Source organism: Pinus tabuliformis, chromosome 4_2, assembly GCF_031772625.1.
Source record: "Pinus tabuliformis cultivar Carrire ecotype Pingquan chromosome 4_2, CPIR1, whole genome shotgun sequence".
Classification (NCBI taxonomy): domain Eukaryota; kingdom Viridiplantae; phylum Streptophyta; class Pinopsida; order Pinales; family Pinaceae; genus Pinus; species Pinus tabuliformis.
The window spans coordinates 640,904,824-640,929,168 of NC_142304.1; the positions used below are offsets into that span (position 1 = coordinate 640,904,824).

A 24,345-nucleotide genomic window follows, 5' to 3' on the forward strand; every position below is an offset into this window, starting at 1 on the left:
AGTTCAATAGAGTTTTGGTCCAACTCGTTACCTACAACCAACTTCTGCAATAAAACCCTGATATGATCTCCCATATTTTCCATTGCTTTTGTCAATACATGACCCAGGCACAAGGCTTATATGGATGTATGCATCTACTTGTTTAGAGTTGAATTCACAAGAATGAGAGCATGCTGTAGAGTTTAGAGTTTATTTTTTCAAATCTACATGTAGGAACAAGACAAAATTACTAGTTTTATCTGATTTGGAGGTGCTGCAAAACGAGGAGCCACATAGAGAATCTGTGGGCAATGTTAATTCTACCTCAAAAATTTAGAAGCTAATGTAGGCTATGGTAGCCCATGATTTCTCTCTGAAAGACATTTTCAGGCTCAACCGCCAACGTACCATCAAGTTATTTGGTGCTCTCATCAATTTCTGCTGCTACATGTGAGATGGATATTGTATGTTACGAGATCCTAGCACTAGCTTTTATATTGGCTTTAATGCCTTTTGACATTTTTTCTTTGTACTCAAGGAAAATACTTATTAGGGGTAGGCCAGACAATAATGGAATGCAACAATGAGCTTGAAAATGAATCACTGATAGAAGAGATGAACATCGAGGTTTTTCTGCCCAAATTCTCTTATGAAAAATAATTGGTTTGCTTTAGATTATTTTTTTTGTAAATTTAATTAGCTTAGATTTGCATATTTATTCTTTCTTTTTTATGGATCTAAACTGGAACAATAATTAAAATAAATTGAGGAAGAGTGACAATCAAAGCAGCTTCTAACTTAAGCACTACAAGCTGAAATCAAGAAGTTGCAGATGGATTTCAGCATCTTTGGGAAACATGGCACAATAAAGAAAACAATTCTTCAAAGTAGGATTGGGAAAATTATCGTAACTCCATCTCAATGGCTCAAACAATGCCCCATTAACATGAGGATATGCACTCAGAAAATTTGGATCCCCTATTTGCATATGCTTTAAAGCAAGTTTCCAATCATCCATAGGTCTTCTCCTCAATGTAGCAGCTAGTACATGTACGGCTAGGGTGCAAACCTTTACATTCATCTGCAACTTGTCTCCATGTATTCGCTTTATCCTGGGGAATACCTTGGCCTTCAAAAGCTATCTTGCAAAATGAATCAACGGCTTCATTAAGGAATAGGGTTTGTACTTTCATGGACTCTTGTGCACCCTTTTCTCTAGCCTGACGAGTAGAAAATACATTCTTGCTTCCCTACTTATTGACAAACACCATGCCCAATTAATTAATATCGACGAATCTTCATAAATCATCTAAGAACACAAGAACTTTCTTGTCCCTCATAGAAGTAGACAATGATGTGTTCCTATAATCAACATCATTATAGATTGGTAAGTCATGCTTGATTTCATGAAAAATACAACTTTGCAAGTCGGCCAAATTAGGGAATTGACCAACTTTAACCCAAATCACAAAATCAAAGCCTCCTCTATTGACCTTGAAAACGTTGTATGTTATTTTTAGCAATGTTGTTTTACCAACCCCTCCCACTCCATATATACAAATTACATGAACATCTGGCTCTCCCGCAAGCAAGCTAATTAGCTTCTCAGAGTTAATCTTAGACCCTACAAATCGAGTGGTTGGGTCCTCCTGCAAGAGTATTGTATATTTCTGTTGCGATGTAGAGACGACTAGCATCTGAATACAGAGACTGAACTTTATATCATTAAGGAGACCCTTAAATAGCTCATCAGAAGCTTTTTTCCAAGATTTCATTTTTTTTGAGACTTTGCACTTGGAAGGGTCACAATCAGTTCATTTCCAAGGCTGTAATGAGCTAGTAATGAGTGTAATTCCTTTACTAATTTCAGCTTTTGTCTCATCAAGCCGAGATTTCAGCAACCATGACGGTGTCTTTTTCTAAGCTCGAAATTTATAATTTATATGCTCTATGAGCACTGAATAAACAACAATCGGATTTGTAGGTGCGTAATCTCTAGGAGAAAATTAGATAGTACAACAATAAGTTAAAATATTGGATTTTGTGGGCTCTTTTCCTTTTGCAAAGTTTAGAACTTGGAAAACCTAACTTGGATGTCAATGTCAGGCTTATTTTAATTTTAAAAACCTTCAAATCTATCATCCTTTGGTTGAATGTTTTCACCCAATACCCAATACTTACGAGCTTTTGGATTTCTCCCTTGACTGCATTGTATCATTATTTCTGCTAGACTTGCCAACTATAAATACCTCTCACTTATACTAGGAAGCAATCAAGTAGATATTGCTTCTTACCTTACAGTGCTTGGTTTTTGAAAACATGATATGTTTGCACATGTTGAATACCTTAATACAAATGTATAATCAATACTGCCATAGAGACCACCAAACTATGCCTCTTAGACCACAGTGCCTCCACCCTAGCTTCTCCTGTCTCCACTTCTACTAAATCCCAAAAGTAACAAATCTCCAATATGATGAAAACCTGTATACTCTCTCTGGAAACCAACTCTGGACAATTTTACTGAAGCATCTTGCATCTGAACTCTTGTTTAAACCAACCTCTGACTCAATGAAAATTGTCTCTGAAATCATACTCTGAACACTAGCCTAATGAAATGTGCTGGCCCTAAACCCTCCAGTATAACATGGAGAAAATATGGGGGTTAAAAAGAGGGTAGACATGAAATGATTGAGATGATTGAGGGAGGAAAATAATTGGTACTAAAATAAAATATTATCGATAGCAACAGATTAAATGTGTACAAAGAATGATGCATACTACAAATCAAAACATACATATAATTATGATAATGGTACATTCTTTCTTGCAATAAAGAACAATATGATTATACTGATGAAATCATTAATTAGCAAGGGGATATTGCAATTTTCTCTCTCTCCCGAGATAGGTAAGCATAGGCAACATATCCACCTTAGTGCCAAACTCCATAGAATCCATATATTTTTTATACAAACTCATTTTGGTTGCAAATTTTGCAACTATATCAACTTTAGACTCTGTCAACTCTATAAGGCAGAAGCTGGTTGATGCACCATTAAAGTCTTCCATACATTACCTTCTCCATAGAAACCTATGAGCAAAATAGTGCTTTATATTTCCTTGCCATTTTGTTTGACAATCAATAAATCTCCTCAAATTGCCACCTTCTAGCTGAGTTGACCAAGCATGAAGTTTGTTTATTCTAAATTGGTCCATACCCACAACACTCAACGAGCTCTACAACTTTAAAAGACATGTTTCACTATTTCATCTATTTAAAATGTAAGCAAACCATTGGTTAACCCTATTTTAATATTTTATGAATTGCATTGGCAACAAGGGACTGATTGATTACAAACTAGCCTAAAACTTGGGACTTGAAAGATGTTATGACTTCAATATGGTTTGACACTATTTTATCCATCTGTCATTCTTGTCCTAAATTGTCTGACTCTTGCTAATCCTTCCTGCTATCTGGAGGTAACTCATATCCCTTAATGTAGTTTGTTGGTTTCATAGTAAAGAAGTGCTTGTCATATACTATCACCAATCCTGCTGATTAGGTCTGCTCACCTCTACTTGTATATTAAAGATACTAGATTTTAGAATAATAACTTACGAAACTCCAATATAGTAGTGTTTCCATAGATATAAAGCATGGGGAGTAAATTTCAAGTTATCTTTTCGACTAAGAACCCTTCTTCCTATTCCATAGTGTCATTGAGTCTTAACCCCAGCCTAGAGAACTTTTTTGCTAGAATTAGGAATATATCCTAACTATCATTGAAGTGAGGGAAAGGTCCAAATATGGCTCACAACCAACTCCCAAAAGGTTTCTTTGCATTTCAAATTTCCAGGACAACTTCCTTGAAATAATATGCTAAGCATACCAAATTATCGCAAATATTGGCAATTCTGGCAATATAAAGGATCTTGCTTATCTAAAATGTCAAAATCCCTAATGATACTGACTGCATGTACATCCATCTCTAAATGGTGTCTAACTAAAGTTGTCGAGGACCCTTTCCATTGGTTTCCCTTGTCATACATTCGCTATTTCTCAAATTGTTGTCGATATTCTAATTGAATTTTAAGTGAGGGGAAGGTCCAAATAGATATTGCAACTAAATCCTAGCTGTGACTTAGGAAAACAACCTTAAATTTCTAATACATCTACCTGGAAACAATCTGCTACGTATTCTAGTTTCTTGCAAGTATTAGCAATCCTGAAAATTTAAAGATATTTAAGGTATTAAACTCAAAAGGTCCCCTGAATCTGGGTAAAGCAATAGGCATCTCTAAAGGATATTTTAAATAAAACTTGCCATGGATATAGGTTCTACAAGCTCCACGGAGGATGAAGGGAGCATCAAACTAGAATCCATATTTAATCAACTCAGAGATGATGCCATGAAATTAATGGATGGTGGTGATTTCAGTGAAGTAAATGATTTTCATTTCGACTATCAACCTTGGAATTTCCTTGTTAGGTTTTAGAAAACATGGGTTTATCTAGTGTGTACTAGTTTTCTCTGGTGTTATGCATGTGTTTCTTGTGCTCAACCTTATTTTGGTAGTCAGACGTCGATTTTTATTACATGATATTCCATCTGCATATTTGCTTTATAGGGCATCAAAATCAATTATGTACATGCCTGCATTTTCTGTCATATAATGTTTAGATGTGATAGTGGAGGCTACTTATAGTTGTTTGGTGTTGGATTACTATTCTATAGATTCTTTTGCTCATATGTTTAAGCTTTGGTGTCTCATAAATTCATACATATTTCAAGAGAGAAATGATGCATTTGAACGAGAAGCTGGTAAGTAATATCACATATTGTCCCGCCCAAAAGGGATAGAAGAAAACTTTTCCTATTGTTTTAGTTACAACATTTCAGGTCTGGGCAGTTGGAGTTTTTACAAGGGATCAGTTTCCCCTTTGCTGGTTATTAGGCTTCTTTTCAGTCATATTCCTTTGATTTTTGTCATCCATTTAACCTGTTTACCTACCGCAACTTTTCCTGTGCTTGCCTTTAATTTATTTAAAATTAATTTGCTTTTATGAAACCATTATTTATGTTGAATCAGACTTATCTTCTTTTTAGTAGCTTTTGTGACCTTGTGTAATTTGTCTTACAACCAAATTGGTAAAATCAAGTGCATGGGAGACTATATGGTGATGTATATCATGGTTTTCATTGTTGTAATCTTTTCTCACATATTTGAAAAGAGAAATGCGAACTTTGACCAATTTTTTGCAGGATGTCACCAATTATTGTCTTCTTTCCCACGCTAAGTCAATCATTTGAAGACACACCAACTACGTGGTGTATGATACACCAACAAAAAAGCTATTGTATATCCTAATAAAATACTAAAAATGGAATTGTAAGGTTAAAATTTGTGTTACGATGATACATACTAGCCAGATTTTTGAAAACACAGTATTTGGAAATGGAAAGGATACATCAAGTACAAAAAATGTATTAATATTTTTAAAATTAAAAAAATATATTAAGAGTTTTGAATTAAAACCATTCATGAATCACAAGATCTGATCTGAAGTCATTAGGTAATTTATAAATCTGAATATGAATTTTGACTTGAAGTTTGATGAGCTATGAAATACACTCTTATAGTAAGACATATGGAAGAAACAGATCGATAGCAATAATGAGACAGGGGGTTCAAAGCAGACCTCTATAACTAGTGTCAATGGGAAAGGAAAATGGTTAAAAAGAAAAGGTGAATGTAATGGTGAAGATGCAACTAGAAGTTAGAAGAACATATGCCACTATAGCAAGGTGGGCCATATGAAGAAACATTGTAAATAGAGGCTGCTGATTAGAAAAATGGTGAGAGAGGGCCTCAACAGAAGGCTTATGTTGGAATCTCATAGCCCTTCCTCTAGGGAAGAAACCTATTGGTGGAAAATGGGTATACAAGGGCGAGGGAAATGTAGATGGTGTTGGGTTGTGTTATTCTTTCCACGACTAGCCCACGTAGTGAACCAAGGGGTTAGAGGTTGGGTGGAGCCCCCCCTTCATTGCGGAAATTGCACAGTGGAGGGATCATAGTGGGGGCGGGTAGCCCCCCTCTATGGGGTCTGGGGCAGCGCCCTGGGAAATTTTTTTTGGACCCTATATTAGGTTGGGTAGACCTACCTATCGTTTTGTGCATGATTTTTGCACATGGTTTTGGATGCGATGGATTTCAGTCCATGGTTTTGGACGCAATGGTTTTTGGTCCATGGTATTGGATGCCTTAGCATGTATAAATATTTATTGCAACATTGAAAGGAAAATAATGAAAAATAAAGCTGGTTGTCCCAGTTTTGGGATCCAAGGGAAAATCTTTGAGTATATGTGTTTTATGTGTTATGCTCTTGCATTTTTTATTTTCTGTGTTTTAGAATTCGTATGCAGGTAATTTCTGTACGAGGTTAAAACCTACATTTAGTATCAGAGTTGTTTTTGGCTTCAAGGGGATGCCTTTGTTGCTGAGGGGTTTCGCTTGGGCCTGTGGTAGGCCCTGTTCAGTGGGAGATTTGCAAGATCGATTCTGGTGGTGAAAGAAGATGACAAGCAATGGAAAGATAGAAATCGAGAAATTTAATGGCCAGAGTTTTGAGTTGTGGAAACTAAAGATGGAGAATCTGTTGGTGGATAAAGATCAGTGGATAGTGGTAGATTCGGGTACTAAACCAACGGGAGTGTCTGATGAAGAATGGAACAATTTGGATCGGAAGGAAAAGAGCACAATAAAATTATGTGTCTTATATTCAGTATGTTGAATGTATCAGGGGAAGTTATGGTGAAGGCTTTGTGGGACAAGTTAGGGACTTTGTACCAATCTAATTCTCTGGTGAATAAACTGTTCCTACAAAAAAAACTGTATAACCTGAGGATGAAAGATGGAGACTCAGTGACAGAGCATCTGAATATGTTTAATACTGTGGTAAGTTAGTTATCATCTCTTGATATCAAAATTTCAGATGAAGATAAGTGCATTAGTTTGTTGTGTTCTCTACCAGATTCGTGGGATAGTCTGGTTATTGCAATAGGTAGCAATGCAACTGCCATGCAATTTGATGAAATATTCTCATCCTTGCTGACGAAGGAGATGAGATGGAAAAATATGGAGAGAAAAAATGGTCATGCCTTGTCTGTACGTGGACGGTCCCAGCACAGAAACAAATATAAGTCATCGAGTGGGAGATATAAATCTAGAGGGAGATCTAATTCTCCAGGAAAACCTGTAAAGGTGGTATGCTGGAAATGCGGAAAGGAAGGGCACTACAAAAGGGACTGTAAATCTAAAGCTCCTAATAAAGGAAAGTGATCTGATGATGCTTCTTCTGTAGAGGTGAAAACCACCTTAGATTAAGGTGGGGACGTGAAATTGGCTTGCTCAAGTACACATGTAGATCATGAGGCATGGTTGATTGACTTAGGTGCATCCTTTCACTTCACTCCCCATAGAGAGTGGTTCTGCTAGTATGAGAAATACGATGGTGGTGATGTCTTCTTAGGGGATGATAGGAAGGCTAGAATCGTTGGTCATGGAAAAGTAAAGTTGAAGTTACAAGGTGGAAGGTTAGAACATTTCCGGGTGTTCTGCATATTCCTGCGTTGGCTAGAAATCTGATTTTTGTAAGAAAGTTGGATGATGTAGGTGTAAAAAGAGTTTTTGAGAAGGATACCTGCAAGATGGTTTGGGGAGCACTAGTATTGTTGCGGGGAGTTCGGATTGGAACTTTGTACAAGCTGCAAGGTAGCACTGTTTTTTTTGGGTGCAACAGTTCTATGGTTCCTGAAAGTGGAGCAGAAAATCTAGTGGTCTCTAGAGAGAAGACCATGTTGTGGCATCAAAGGCTTGGACATATTGGAGAGAAGGGCCTTTGAATGCTTCATGGTAAAGGTATGGTAGAAGGTATTAGTAATAGCTCTCTGGATTTTGATTTCTGTGAAAATTGTGTATATGGGAAGCAGAATCGAGTGAGTTTCCCCTTTGGTGGTAAGAGGGAAAAACAGATATTAGAGCTCATGCACAGTGATGTGTTCGGACTTGTGAAGGTTCCATCACTGGGTAATTATGTGTACTATCTATCATTTATAGATTACTTCTCAAAGAATACATGGATATATTTCCTTAAGAAGAAATCTGAAGTCTTTGATATGTTTAAAGAATTTAAGGCTCTGGTGGAAAACAAGACAGAGAAGATGATAAAGGCGCCGAGGACAGATAAGGATGGAGAGGTTTGAAGTAAGGAATTTGAATAATTCTGTAAGAAGTGTGGTATAGCACAACAGAAGACCACTCCATATACACTTAAGCAAAATGGAGTTGCAGAAAGAATGAACAAGGCCTATATTAGGTTGGGCGGATCTACATATGATTTTGTGCATGATTTTCGCACATGGTTTTGGACGCAATGGTTTTCGGTCCATGGGATTGGATGCTTCAACATATCTAAATATGTATTGTAACATTGAAAGGAAAGTAAAAAAAATCAAATTGGTAGTCCCGGTTTTGGGATCCAGGGGAAAATCTATGTGTATATTTGTTTTAAGTGTTATGCTCTCACATTGTTTATTTTTTGTGTTTTAGAATTTGTATGCAGGTAATTTTTGTATGGGGTTAAAACCTACAGATGGCACACTTAACAAGCACAAGGTTGGGTTGGTCGTAAAATGGTACTGTTAGCAAGAGGGCATTCACTATGAGCAGAACTTTGCTCCTACAACAAAGATGAGCACCACTCGATTAGTTCTAGCCCTAGAAGCATAGATTGGTTGGAAGATCCATCACATGGATGATGGAGATTTCAATAAGAGGTGTATATGAATCAACTAGAGGAGTCTTGGGTTCTAGTGGAGGAGCATATTGTTTGCAGATTGCATAAGACTATATATAGTGTAAAGTAGACACCTTGGGCATGGTACATTAGGGTTGGAAGATACTTCGATGAATAGGGTTCCAACAAAGTCCTTCAGATTCTAATTTTTATGTCAAAAGTGTTGGTAATGATATCATTCTATTGGTCATTTATGTAGGTGACATTATTATTATAGCTAGTAATTTTAGTGTTATTAAACAGATGAATTCTAATATGAAAGATTTTGACATGACTGAGCTAGGCCTCCTACATTACTGTCTAGGTGTAGAAGTTTGGAAAATAGGGAGAAACATTTTTGTCTCACAAAAAGAAAAATGCTAGGATTTTACTTGACAGGTTTAGAAGTGCAAAATCTCATCTACACCTGTGGAGATAGGGCTGAAACTTTCAGCTAAGACTGACTCTAAAGCAGTTAATGAATCAATTTTTAGGCAACTAGTGGGGAGTGTGATATATCTTGTTGCCACTAGACTTGATTTGAGTTATGCCGTGAGCTTCATTTCTAGATTCATGACAGCATCAAATGTAGATATTTGGACTATAGTGAAGTGAGTGTTGAGATATGTGAAAGAGACACTTGAATATAGAAGAAGAAAAGACCCTAGGCTATGTTTGAATAGAAAATCAGATTGGGTAGTTTGTGTGGATGATAGAAAACCAACTTCTCGATATGTATTCAAGCTTGGTGTGGGTGTAGTCACATAGGCTCGCAATAATGCAACACACAATAGTTCCTTCATTGACAAAAATATAATATCGAGGATCAATGAAAGTACAATTTGAGGTCGTTTGGTTGAGGAGGATGCTTTCAGAAATGGTGTTGCAGACAAAGTCAACACCCTTATTTTGTCACAATCAATGGGTGCTCATATTATCCAACTATCATTTTTTTCATGAGTGTACCAAGCATGTTGAGATTCACTACCTCCTCATCAGACACTTACAAAGTATGGATCTATTGAACTGTAGAATTGTACCACAAAGGATCAGACTACAAAGATTTTCAATGAGTATTTGGGTTCCAACAAACTTGATGTAGTTAGGAAATTGACTAGTAAGAGAGGGTGTTAAAATAAATACCAGGTTATGATAGTCAATTAGATATTAGACATGGTCATTAATAAAGTCAATTTCTACTTTAGGTTATTTTATACTTTTATTCTTTATTTCACTTTACTGTATTTTTTTGTCTATCCCACATTCATAAAGTGGATTTGACTTGACTAGCTTGTAGCCGTTTATATCATTATTAATGCAATCTTGATTTTATTTACGTGTTATTCCTCTTGCTACACTAAGATATGGTGATAATCAGATACCCAAAACTTGTATAGAGAAGTGGGAAAAGAATGTATGGCTATTGAGTCAATTGCTATGTGCCCTAGATATCGGACAACGTTTTTGCAAATTTATGAAAAAAGTCATAGATCAATGAACATGTTGTGTAGCCATTGATAATAGGATGGAAGCCACTATAGAAACTTCCTTGTTAAGGAACATTGTTAGACCTAGACTAAAGTTGACGTAGGGAAGAAATCAAAACCATCTGCATGTCCTTGTATTTGCAGATGCATGGAGATGTGTGCAACCCATTATTGTTGTCTTTGCTTATATTCAGTGGATGGTGAATTAATTCCATTATTTTTTTTTGGAGTTATTTATTTTTTTGGAAAATTATTGATGAATTTTCTTAATTAATGATCAAGACTATCTTAGGGATGAAGCTACTAGTTTGCCTGCCTACCAGAAAACCTTGAGAGTTGCCAAAACACTATCCAATTTTATTCTAGAAAGCATTTTGAAGATTTAATTCTTAAAATTATGTGCATGTTAGAATTTACCATGTGATTTGTGAAAACCAATAAAGACTTCCAGTTTTAATTAAGTAACTCAATTAGGTTTTGAGGCAAAGGGTACATGAGTTGGAATTCTTAGCTTGATATATTGTCCAGCTTAATTCCATTAAATCCTTTTATCGATGGAAAGAGATGGCAATTGAATAGAGTGGAAATATTGTTTTGATGAGTTTATGGAAATATGCCCTTCAAAATGAGGAAAATGAGAGTATGATGGAGAACCAACAAGGACCTAGACCTAGAGATGAAGAAAGTTGAAGATATGACATGTAATTGGGAACTGGGTTACCATCCTAGATAGCCAACAATCACTATGGCTGGTTACCTAGGTGCCTCAGTGGATGGTGGTAAATCAGTATGTGGTCTTAAGAATTTTTTAGTCATCTTTGTAAAATTTGGAATTATTTTACTAGGGGAGATTGGGGGGATTTGAGTAATGATAAAATGTGCTATTCAATGTTGGGGCATGGAGGGGTGGTGGTAGAGTGGTAACACTCAAAATTGTTGTTGGTATATGAATATGTCACCTAGGTGTTTTAAGTCAATTATTATTTATCCTCTCTACATCATTCCCTATGTAAATTGTGCACCTTAATTTGTAGAAATAATTGCCAAGCAGACCTCTCTAAAGTTTTGCTGACATCAACGACTGCTTTTTGTATACATCTTTATGCTTTTCTCCCCTCCATGCTCACATATAAAATTTAATATTTAGCAGTCTTATTCTGGGAACTTGAAAGGTCCAATTATTTTGGAAACCATTCTTGAGAAAAGAGAGAATTTTGTTACAAATCAATACTATGGAAAGTGTAATATATATTCCTACTGAATTTTTACTACAGACATATTTATGAAACATAGGGGCTTTTGCATGCAATATGCCACTGTCTTTTCCTAAATTTTCAATTATTTAAGCAGGAAGATGTAGCCATATGCTCTAATCACTTACACACATGCCAAATTGCAATGCACAGATATGATATGATTGGGAGCATCATACCATCATATCCTTACAACTATCTTTTTAGTTTTATCTTATTTTCATTCTCTACTCCGCCCATACACAGGGGAATATGAATTGGTGCTTTAAAATACTACATTTCCATTATAATATACTAGGGATTTATGTTTTCCATTTTGATATTCTTATGCTTGTTTATGTATTATCCATCTATGCAGTGATTGTGTTACTCTAGCTGATAGTTTCCTTTTCCAATAGTTAAAAAAATAAGAAAATACCATTGTAAAATTTCCAGTCAAGTATGATTGTTTATTTCCTTGGAAACTATGTAGGTGCTTGATAAGGATGGTGGATTTTTTTCAAAAGGTAAGCTGGGTAGTGGAATTGGGTGGTCAATCCATGGGGTGCCCTATCATAGTGGAGAGTATGAGTCAACCCTGACAATTGCTTATACAGGCTAGTTAAATTCTTAGATTAACAGTGTTTTTATATCCACTCAATAACTCATTTGTTTTATTTTGAGACATAGTTTAATGTTGTCATGATATTTTGTGCTAGTTTTCACCAATATTATAGATGCTTTGTGAGGAGTGGGGGCTTTTGCTTGGAATAACTAACATCATTCGACGCTTGGGGCATATGATTTTAAATGAAATCATGGAAGCTCACAGTGACAAGATCTCGGTCCGCTTTGTTGTTGAGGTAATTCCATGGTTGCAAATAAGATAATTAATTTTCAGACCTTTGATTCCATGTAAAGCTTCCTCTTTTATTTGTGTTTCGTTACTTGAGCTAACCGTAGAATTCAAGAATTAGCATTTGGATTTATAATAAGAATAGTGTATGCAATTTATTTTAAGCTTGAGAGTGTTTCTAGAGTTGGAGAAAAGTTCCAAACCAAACAAATTGCTATGGTTGATGCTTAATAACTAATAGTTGGAGATTGTTCTTGGGAATTTGATCATGTATTGTTGTAGACCATAAGATACTCTAGCTATCAATCTCTATATTTCACCATATGTGCTCACGTATGTTTTGGCATATAAAATTATGAAGGCACCCTAGCCTAATTTGTCATGTTGTGTAATTTGGCAGTTTCATGGTATTTTTGCACAATAGTGACTTCTTGGATTGGAAGTGAAACTCTAACAATGTAAAAAGATAAATAATGTTTTAAGAACCACAAATAAATTTGAAAATCTCAATTTTGATCTTTAGTGAGCCCTGGACATGCATGTTACTAAAGACTATTTGCATTTAGCCAAAGATGAGGTAAATTAGTGAAATTGTTTTGGGAGACTTAGTACCCTCACTCGAAGATGTAAATTAGAATTATGGAAGTGTAGGAAGATGCACAAGGAGAAACAATATAGCACTATATTTTATGGCTTCTCCATAGGTACATGTGTAGGAGGTTGTGTGCAATCAGGTCAGGCTGTAACACAGATTTTAACTTGAGAAATGCAATTTTTCCACTTGGCATGTAATTTTGACACTTTGGAGTGCATTCTAAGTATGGAATATGATGTTTCATGGGATATAAGATAGCCCCTTTTCCTTATCATCCATCAGGTTTGCAATTTATGATCATGGCATGCATTTTTAATGCAAGTGGACATTTTGGCGCTATGAAAATAATAGGTAGAAAGCAAATTTGGTCTTACAGAAAGCATATTTTGGCCCATGGGAGTATAAATCAAGGTACGAGATGGTGTTGGTGAGAAATATGAGTAGGTTTCCACCTAGACGTGGCATGACAAAAAATCATCATAAAGGCTAACTTGGCAAATTACCCATTCCAAAGACCTCCAAGTATGGGATTAGTGATCAAGTTTGACTTTGTCAAACTCAAAGATGACATATTGCATGGTAGGATTCTTAATGGTTTGGGAACTTTTTTTTAACGATTAAGGCCTGGGAGGAGGATTATCATCTTTGACAATGTAAAAGGGATTAATGTTGAGGGCTGCAAATTACTTCCTTGATCACCAATTTTATGAGAGGAATGATGATCATCTTTGACTTGATCAATGATATAGTATGTATTTATTGGAAAATAAACGTTGACTTTGCCAAATGGTCAAGGTTAGAAATTAGATAATCATTTTATACTTCTTCAAAACAATCTACATTGAGGATGTTGTAAAATCTATAAGGCGTGGATTTTTTGGGTTTAATCCTCCGAAGTTTGCAATAAGACAAAAAATGATCTCCAAGGGCAGTGAAAAATAGGGGTAGCCATGGTTGTGCCATTCATCCTTTTCCATTTTCTATAGATCGGGCTTATATGTAATGCTGCAACCAGAAGTTGTTATTGATTAGTTTGTATCTATATTTCATGTAGTAGAATTATTTCCCTTTATACGTTTGAGTAAAGCAAGATTAGGAGTCATGATTCGTTGTGTATCCTCTTGTCAGACGGATAAATCTTTCTTGCAGACAAGACTGATCTCCCTAGTATCAACAGATATCTAGCAACAAGCATAACAAGCAAATCTATCTTTCTCTAAATATTGCGATTTATAAATAAAAACCAAGAGGTGTTTTAGACCCTACCTTAAGTCCAACGCTAGTTTGTGGCAGCCACGCTTCGACTATCTGAACGAGTTTCCTTTTAAGAACCTGCAAACACAAACAAGCACACATCAAATAACACCTATATAGCTAATATAATAAATCATATTCATCATGGTGATCAAATAATCCATGAAATAAACCATAAAAGACAGCTTATTGAGAAAAATAAACTTGATTGTATTAACTTTGAACAAAGAAGAACTTTACAACCTTTGGTGCCTTAATGTTGTACAAGCTCCTCCCAGGGTCCAAGAAAGAATCTCCTCTACTTTGAAAAGCCTCACACTCTTCCCAATGAGATCAAAAGGTATGTAATCTCTCCTCTCAAGCTTCATTAGGAAGACTAAATTCCAACAACATTTACCCTAAAAAATATTCAGCTTTTAACCTCCTCAGTAACCAGCCCAATGCCTCATTTTATAGTGCAAAGGAAGGAGGTTACAGGTCCACCTATGAAGGAATAGAGTCCTCCTTCGAAGGGATGAACTCCTCACCTCAAGGGGTTAGCTCCTTTAGGTATGGGATGCATGAACCTTAAAGGAGCGAACTTGCCACCACAAGATTCCCTCTAGAAGCTTCCATAAATGACTCAAAGTGATTTTTTAAGAATGTACTTGTGCCTTTTTTACTTTTACAGGGGTCCGCACCCATTACACAGAGACAGAGCGGTCAAGTACGTAGGGGACATGACCAGTAGTTGCGGGACCGCAGGTAATTCTAAGAGAACATACGGAACCAGAGTTTTATAGATTTTTAAGGGCTTTCTCTTATTTTTCAAGGCTTGACATGAAGAAATGAGGTTTAAGACTTGCAAAGGAGGAAAGTATGAGTGGCGATAGACTCACACTGATTGCAGAATGTTATGGTGACAATATTTTGTGCAATAGATTGCCCCCTAAAGTGTGAAGTCTGTAATAGATGAGGATAATATTTGTCATATAAGAAGAGTGAATAACTTTATCATTTCAGGGATCATCTTGTGGACAACTTGGTTGGAACCTGTAAAAAAATTCAATACAAAATATATATATGTGATCATATCATCACTGAGGTAGGAATTCCCATACTCAGATCAAAGCTGACTAGAGAACTAACTAAACTGCTCTGATATAGGAATGATCTTGTAATACATCACAAGTATAGACATAGGTAGACAAAGTATGGACGCAGTCATCTGTTAATGAATAGTCTACTGTATAATGAATGATAAAATTCCTCGCAGCCTGGATGGTGAAAACTAGCTCCATGGTCTTGATTTATGCTTCCTGAACTAGTATGATTCTATCCATGTGAATGAATGTGTTGAAGTCGAACATGGTAGAAACCACTTGATTACCAGTCAATGATGTAAACTGTTAACAAGTGTGAGAGAAACCACCAGTAATGTCAATGGCTCTCAAAGTACTCAATACAATCCATGAAATGTGAATAGATGAGCTAATGTCGAACATGTCACAAAATCCTTTGATGGAAGGTCAATGATGCAACCTATCGTCGAAGGCGAGAAACCTGCCATTGAGGCATGCAGATTCCAAGGTACTGATGATTTCTAGATCATATTTCTAGATAATGAGCTGTAGTCGATAGAAAGCGATTCGTCATAGGCAAGCCCACAACACGAAATCATAGATCAAGTTTGAAGAAATATATTTGCAAGGACTAATTCAGGGACGGTCAAGATGGATGACATATATTTTGCAGATGAATGGTTTATTTGAACTGACCTCTTGAACACATAATGACACTGCAGATGGTTTGGTGACAATTGACCCAAAGCTAATACCCAGAAACCGGCTGAAGACTTTCAATATGGTTTGATTAACTGTTAGGCAAAGGATTTCCCAACCCAGGTGAACAAAAAGTGTCATGTTCAAGAGTGGTTGAATGCTTTTCTGAGACACAAAGTATAACAAACAGGTTCATTTTTCTCTCTTTTCCCCCACCATTTCTGGCAAGTACCTCTTTATTTTTGACAAGCTTGAGGAGGATAACATTTGCTTGATTATAAGCTCATCCTTCGGATGAGTCCAACTTAGTTTAAAATTCGAACCCTAAGAAGGAGTGGTTCGTTCCTGTTTGTAATTGAATAGGTCCTTTACTGTTAAATTTTAACGAGTCCAGTATAGGAGAAACTCAACGTTTTTCAATTTTAGGGAGTCAGAAGAAAAACTTGAGAAAACTCCATGGTTATCCTTTTTCGTAAATTTGTGTCTCCCAAGTCCGAAAAAGTATCAAATAATACTTGAGAGAACCGCTTGACCATTACGATCAAGGAGTACTTTTCATAATTAGTGTCTCTGATCTGAAAAAGTAAAAAAGTGATCAAGGACACATCATTTTATAACCAATATCGAACTTGAAACGACAAAAGTCCGATAATCTTTTCATGTTTATACGGTCAAAAAAGAGCTGTAAGTGGACCGTCCTTTTAATTCCATTTTAACGAGCTTAAAAAGAAAAACTCGACAATCTTTTCATATTTTACGAGTCAGAAAAGAGCTTAAAGAGGACTCCAATATTTTTTGTTGACAATGATCAATTTTCCCTGAAAAATCCAATTTTCTGCACAAAAACTCAAACATTACTCATACCTGTTTGAAATAAATAAAAATGCATCAAAAAGTTACCCTTTTAAAGTGAAAAATAAACAAATTAAAAATTCATTTATTCAAAAAAGCTTATAAAAAGGGCTTTTGTAAATTCATTTTTACTATTTGACTTTAGAGTGAGAAAAAGAGCTTTTGGGTAAGAAACTTCCTGTGAAGATTGCGGAAAATCCGTCCGTTGGAATCGAAAACCGTTAGCTTCAGGTAATCCACATTAATTTAATCTTGCATTTCAACCATTCTAATTTTGTTTTTAGGCTTCCATTTTGATTTTTTAGAGAAAAATTAGTTTAAAAGATCGCTCGCGGGGGTCCGCAAGCGCAACATGCGAAACCTGTGGACCCCGACTTTTTCCTACAAAGGAAAGAGCCAGGGGCCCGCACCTGCTGCTGGGGCAGAGTGCGGATCTATGCACTGTCCCTAACTAGCGGGCGTGGACCCCATGAAATAGGTTTTAAATCTACAAATTTTTCATTTCCGCCCAAAAATTCTTGAATTAAAATGTTCTAATCCACCTTTTTTGCAATGTAGGACATACACAATGCTCATTTGGCGGGAACGGGAGTACGAATATGTGGACCTAGCCGCATTAGTTCATCCCCCTTCAATACAGGCATTAAAAGCATGCGGGCTATATAAATTCTGGGCCATACCTGGCATGAGGGCCCAAGTAGACTTTTTGCAGTGGCTGGTGGACAAATGGAATATACAGGACCAGTGTTTCATTATTGGTGGCCACCAGCTCGAAATGGAGCCAGAGGACATTTACTTCTTGACTGGTTTGCCTAAGAGAGGTGAACGATTATCTCTATTCGGGACTAGGCCAGGTGGCCAGTTTGTCTATAGTCTCCGACTAGAGTTTGTAATGACCAAACGAAGGACAAAGGGATTGATATCAAAACTATCTCCCATCCTGATCTCAAAGTGACTGCATTTATTGTCACCAGACTCTGTGGAAGCACAACATTGCATGTTGCTACCGGATCCCAAATGCGAATGGCAGTAGACTGTTATCAAGGCACCATCTTCAACTGGTGCGAAGCTGTGTTGGTGAATGTAAAAGGCCAACTAACTAGAGCAAAGAACGGACAACTAAAAAACTTTGGATATGGTTTCCTAGTTGTGAGCTTTGGTCTAGAGAGGGTCCCAATGTTGGTCCCACAACATCTTTCCATTGGAGTTGGACTTCCCCGAGAGCCTAAGCTAATGCGTTGGGTTGCAGTTATGGCCTGTCATCCTGAGGAGGGTTCAGAGGTTGTTCGATTTTCTCCTGAGTATTTCCGTTGGTTAGAGAACCAACTTTTTGTGATTCAAGATTTTCCTTATGCTGGGATGGATTATCGTGGTGACCCAGACATGACTCTTCCACCAGGAGAGCAGTGGGATGATTCAGGTAAAATCATTCTCAACATTTTCTAAGTTTTTAACTAATTTTTTTATTTTTATATCATCCAAAACTGATAGTAAAAGTTTCAAATGCAGATGTGGGTCCACGACGACCAGCCACTCTTCGACCGTATGAGAGGAGACACCTAGCTGCAGCAGTACCGGCCCCATGGGACGAATCTACATAGACCCTAACTGAATTGGAAAGTCATCTAGAGCGTTTGATAGCAGATATTCCAGAGACTAGCATAGATGATGTTCCTCTTAGGTTACAATGCTATGTGATTGGGGTCCTAGGACCTTTCAGGAGGTTCCTTTGTAGGGTGGCCCGAGCAGTGGTTTCTTATCGTGATCATCACCAGTGATAGGATGATCGCCTTTTGTAGACTCATACAACATTTTTGCTTTTTGTAGTATCATTTTTGCCGATCATAAGGTGTTTTTCAACCTATGATCTAAGACGATGTATATTTGACATACTTCTATGCTATGCTATATCACTATTATTAGATATCTTGTAAAACATGTTATGGAATGTTCTTAAATTTACTGTTTGATTATTGCAAATGTCTATTTAACATTCGAGAAGAAATTGCATCTGCTAATGTATTTAAATATCTTGGAATCTGCTGATATTCAATATAGTCAAATTCACGTTCCAAGAGACGAACTCTCAAAAATAATCTTAATAACACTGGATTTCTAATGGCATCAACTCTATTAAGTTGCAATACAACGAGTTCTCAGAATCTAACCTAACAATCAAACTCTGAATCCCGAATGAGATGGATTCAGATAATAACTCAATCACTGCACTATACTCTGCAATGTTATTTGTTGTTTGACCGAGGCTTACCCCATGCATAAATAGCAACTCATCAGAGGTGAATAGATAATCCAAGTTGCGGAAGAAATGTTCTATGTATTATGACAAGCACCATCAGCGAAACCAACGTATGCTTGAAGAGACATCGACATCTGCAATATCAAGAGTAAAATCAAGATAAGCAGGAATAATGATAAAAACACTCTATAAACTAAGCACACTTTTATAATCTAAAACACACCAGCTAGAAAGGAAACTAATCTAACTAAAATATCCACACCGAGATTTAAGCATAATATCTCTTTAGATAAAGACCATTTCTTGGTTTACCCAAAGAGACACCGTCAAAATCTACCAATTCATAGGCCCCTTTTGCCAGCTTTCGCTTAACAACAAAAGGACCATGCCACATAGGTACAAATTTTCCAGGGCATAGCTTATCGTTTGCTTGATCATATAGTAAGACTAGGTCTCCTTCTAAAAAATTACGAGGTGTAACATTTTGATCGTACTGAGCTTTAATTTGTTTGGCATGAGTTTCGATTGCTAATGCAGCATCACGTCGATTCTCATCTAGCTGAGCTAAGTACAACAAATGTTTCTCCTCTTCGGAAGTGGCTGGGAGTAACTCTATGGCTATTTGCAATGACGGGATTTCGCATTCAATGGGTAACATAGCTTCCAAATCGTAAACCAGTTGAAAAGGAGTGAAACCAGTTGATGTTTTTACTGAGGTTCGATACACCCAAAGCGCTGAAAATAACATGTTATGCCAATTCAACCTATGAATACCAATGATTCGTCGGATCATAATGACTAGAACTTTGTTGATCACTTCAACTAGACCATTAGCTTGTGGGTAATATGGAGTAGAACTATCGTGACGTGGGCCAAGTTGATCTGTTAGTTCAGTCATCATGATTTTTCGAAAATGACTCCCATGATCGGTAATAATCGCTTGGAGAACACCGAATCTAGTAATTATATGATTGAAAATGAAAATTGCAGCAGTTTTTCCGTCTGCCAAAAAGGTAGGCATCACCTCGGCCCACTTAGTGAAATAATCTACTGCAAGGATGATATACACATGCCCCCGGGTCGAGTGAGGGTTACATGTAATAAATTCGGTACCCCACTTGGTTGATCTATGGTCTGCGAAACCAGAGATTCTGCGTTTGATCCCCAGTGGATTCGCCAATTTGTCGGCCGGATAAACCTTTCTTGCGGACAAGACTGATCTCCCTAGTATCAACAGATATCTAGCGACAAGTAGAACAAGCAAATCTATCTTTCTCTAAATATTGCGATTTATAAATAAAAACCAAGAGGTGTTTTAGACCCTACCTTAAGTCCAACACTAGTTTGTCGCAGCCATGCTTCGACCGTCCGAATGAGTTTCCTTTTAAGAACCTGCAAACAAAAACAAGCACACATCAAATAACACCTACATATATAATATAATAAATCATATTCATCATGGTGATCAAGGAATCCATGAAATAAATCATAAAATACAGCTTATTGAGAAAAATAAACTTGATTGTATTAACTTTGAACAAAGAAAAACTTTATAACCTTTGGTGCCTTAATGTTGTACAAGCTCCTCCCAGGGTCCAAGCAAGAATCTCCTCTACTTTGATAAGCCTCACACTCTTCCCAATGAGATCAAAAGATATGTAATCTCTCCTCTCAAGCTTAATTAGGAAGACTAAATTCCAACAACATTTACCCTCAAAAATATTCAGCTTTTAACCTCCTCAGTAACCAGCCCAATGCCTCATTTTATAGTGCAAAGGAAGGAGGTTACAGGTCCACCTATGAAGGGATAGAGTCTTCCTTCAAAGGGATAAGCTCCTCTTATCAAGGGGTTAGTCTTTTTAGATATGGGATGCATGAACCTTAAAGGAGCGAACTTGCCACCTCAAGATTCCCTCTAGAAGCTTCCAGAAATGACTCAAAGTGATTTTTTAGGAATGTACTTGTGCCTTTTTGACTTTTACAGGGGTTCGCACCCATTACACCAAGACAGAGCGGTCAGGTATGCAGGGGACATGACCAGTAGGTGCGGGACCACAGGTAATGCTAAGAGAAAGTGCGAAACCAAAGTTTTAGAGATTTTTAAGAGCTTTCTCTCTTTTTTCAAGGCTTGACATGAAGAACTGAGGCTTAAGACTTGCAAAGGAGGAAAGTATGAGTGGTGATAAACTCACACTGATTGTAGAATTTTATGGTGACAATATTTTGTGCAACACCTCTACTACTCTTTGTAAGTTTAAAACAGTCCAAGATATCATGTTTAGATTGCTTTGTTAAGAAGCTTTGGTTAATCAAGCTCTTGGTTGTTTTGCTTACATGGTCCATTGATGATTATGGTTTGAAGTGAAAGTTGGTTCATCCTAAACAATTTTATTCCACATTAATATAGGAATTTTATTGATTTGAGTTAGAGGATATATTCTTATAATTAGAATTCCCTACTGAACCTCTCCATCATTTGCAATAACGTTGGCATCTATGTGCAAGTAAAGGAATGCATCACCCAATGAGAAATGACTAGTTCTAATTGAGATCCATCTTATTAGTCATAGATATAATTCAAAACCTTGTTCTATGATCTAAAATATTGCATTTTAACTCAAATTTGCATATGAGAAACGATGGGAAACCACCTTATAGCTAGAAAGCCTCTAGCTATGAATATGAATTCAAATTGGGACCAACCTTTAAAATGTTGCTTAGCTATTGTAAACTCTATGACCAATCCTAGTTAACATGTTTAACTTCATATCTGAAACAAAATGTGGAGAGAGATCTTTAATTAGGGTAACCTCTGAATTGGAAGACACGAGTTGCCTATTTATATTATGGTACAAGTTTTTGATTCAAAGAGATGAGTTTTCAAAATTTTATATCATGGTGGAGAGCATAGTCACAAGGTATGGACCCAAGAAGCATTGGGAAAGGTCTAAAAAAGAAGCCCGATTTGGATTCCCCAATAGAAAATTGGCATAAAATTCCACAATTAAACTAAATTCTAAAATAGTAGTTTGCCTAGTTGATAAAAGTGAGATGATGAAATTGCCCATATCAATGTTCAAGCCTCTTTGATGACAAAATTGCATTTGTGCTTATGGATGAAGCAGCACAAAAAACAATTGTTGGAGTCAGATGCAAGTTTTGAACATCTTTTGGTAGAATAAATGCCCCCCCCCCCCCCCCCCCCCCCCCCATCTCATAATCTCTTAGTGGATACTATTGGTTTTGATTTGTCTTGCTTATCTAGCCACATTATGGTAAGAGGAGGCTAGTTTAGTTTCTCTTTTCAAGACATAAAAAAAGGGAAAATCTGTCAAAATATGTTAGAGTATTCATCTCTATCAGACTTCTTTTTCAAAATCTGGGGTCAAGCTTGTTGACTAGCTCAGGAAAACATAATTAAGCTCATTACATCTTGGCCAAAATTGACAAGATTTGACTAAGCTGGCCCAAACTCAAACAAATCAGACATTTAGAAACAAATTTGGGAACTCTTACTTTATTGTTGGATTATAAGCATAGAGTGTAGCACAAAACCCCAATGCCATACATAGATGATTTATTCTAGAGGACAATACAAAAGAGGCTATGATTTTATTTATTTTTACTAAAGAAGTGAATGCCATTTTATCAAGTGCATAATCAATCACATTGGGTTATTTTGGTTCCTCTAATCATTGAGTACATGTGGACACATGTTCAAATTAGTAGATTTCGTTGCTTGTTGTCTTTTTGCTTATCATCTTTATTTTGCCCACCCCAATCTTATTCTCTATGGATCTTTTTGTTATCCCCTAGATCTATTCTATAAAGGTAGAGGGGGGATATGTTGAAATATGTAACTAGGTTCGGTCTTCATAAATATGAAATGTACTCTTGATTCTTTTATGTTGTAAAAAGAAAAGAAAAATTATTATTATTTTTGTAGCATGGGTTTCATGCTCAAGGTCATTTTATTTATAGTCAAGCACCCATTGAGTGCTTCTAGGGTTTGTCATGAAGTCAAGAAGTCAATAGAGTCATTTTCACATGAAAAAGACCCCATTGGACATCTTGTAACATGTCAAAAGAATTATTTTTGTGTATAAAGTGTCAAAATACCCCTCCAAGACCAAGTCAGTTTGGCAGCTAAGAAGTCGACCTCATTAGGACATGTCCTCTTCCTTGGAAGCTTATATATTTTTCCCTCCACCCACTTTTCATAACTTCCATAACCATTAGGTAGGGACTTGCAACTTCGATGCTACTTTGCTTATTTAGTAAAAGATTGTGAAAACTTTAATTTATTGAAAGTTGTAGAATTTACAATTTATGATGTTTCAAGGTCTAATTCTTTAAAGGGTGCTAGCTCAATGGAAGAGCACCTACTTTACAAGTAGGAGGTTGATGGTTTGATTCCATCGTGCCCTGATATCCATATGGAATGGCGATGATCAATTTTTGGTGATGGAGGCTCTTTTGACCATCACCAATGAGCTTATGGTGACGTTTTTCGACCCTCACCAAAATATGAAATGGTGACGGTCAATGAATACCACGATATATACGCATCAGTAATGATGACCATGAAAGGTTCGTAACCATAAATCATTGTTGTTGATAATAAATCATGACGGTCACTATCCATCATTATAGTCATTATTCGTGATAGAACTTGAATGTCACCACAACACCTATACTTTTGACAATGCAGCTTTTGCTGACGGTTAATGAACATCACCATATATATGCACCAATAGTGATGGGCATGAAAGATCCATCACAATAAATCGTTGTTGTTTATATGAAATGATGATGGTCACTATCCATCATTATAATCAATATTTGTGACAGACTTTGAATGTCACCATAACACCTATACTTTTGGCGATGCCACCTTTGGTGACGTTCAATTTTTTGTGACCGAGGCTATGGCCCGTCACCATTTCTCATATGAAATGGTGACGATCGCTATCCATCATTATAAATTATTATTGGTGATGGACTTTGAATGTCACCACAACACCTATACTTTTGGCGATGCCACCTTTGGTGACGTTGAATTTTTGGTGACCGAGGCTATGGCACATCACCATTTCTCATATGAAATGGTGACGGTCACTATCCATCATTATAAATCATTATTGGTGACAGAATTTGAATGTCACCATAACACCTATACTTTTGGCGATGCCACCTTTGGTGACGTTCAATTTTTGGTGACAAAGGCTCTT

At 36.6% G+C, this 24,345-nt stretch overlaps 1 pseudogene; it reads left to right on the plus strand.

The window, feature by feature from the left end:
- Positions 1-24,345, plus strand: part of LOC149170993 (photosystem I chlorophyll a/b-binding protein 3-1, chloroplastic pseudogene) — a 38,315-nt pseudogene that overhangs the window by 13,137 nt on the left and 833 nt on the right.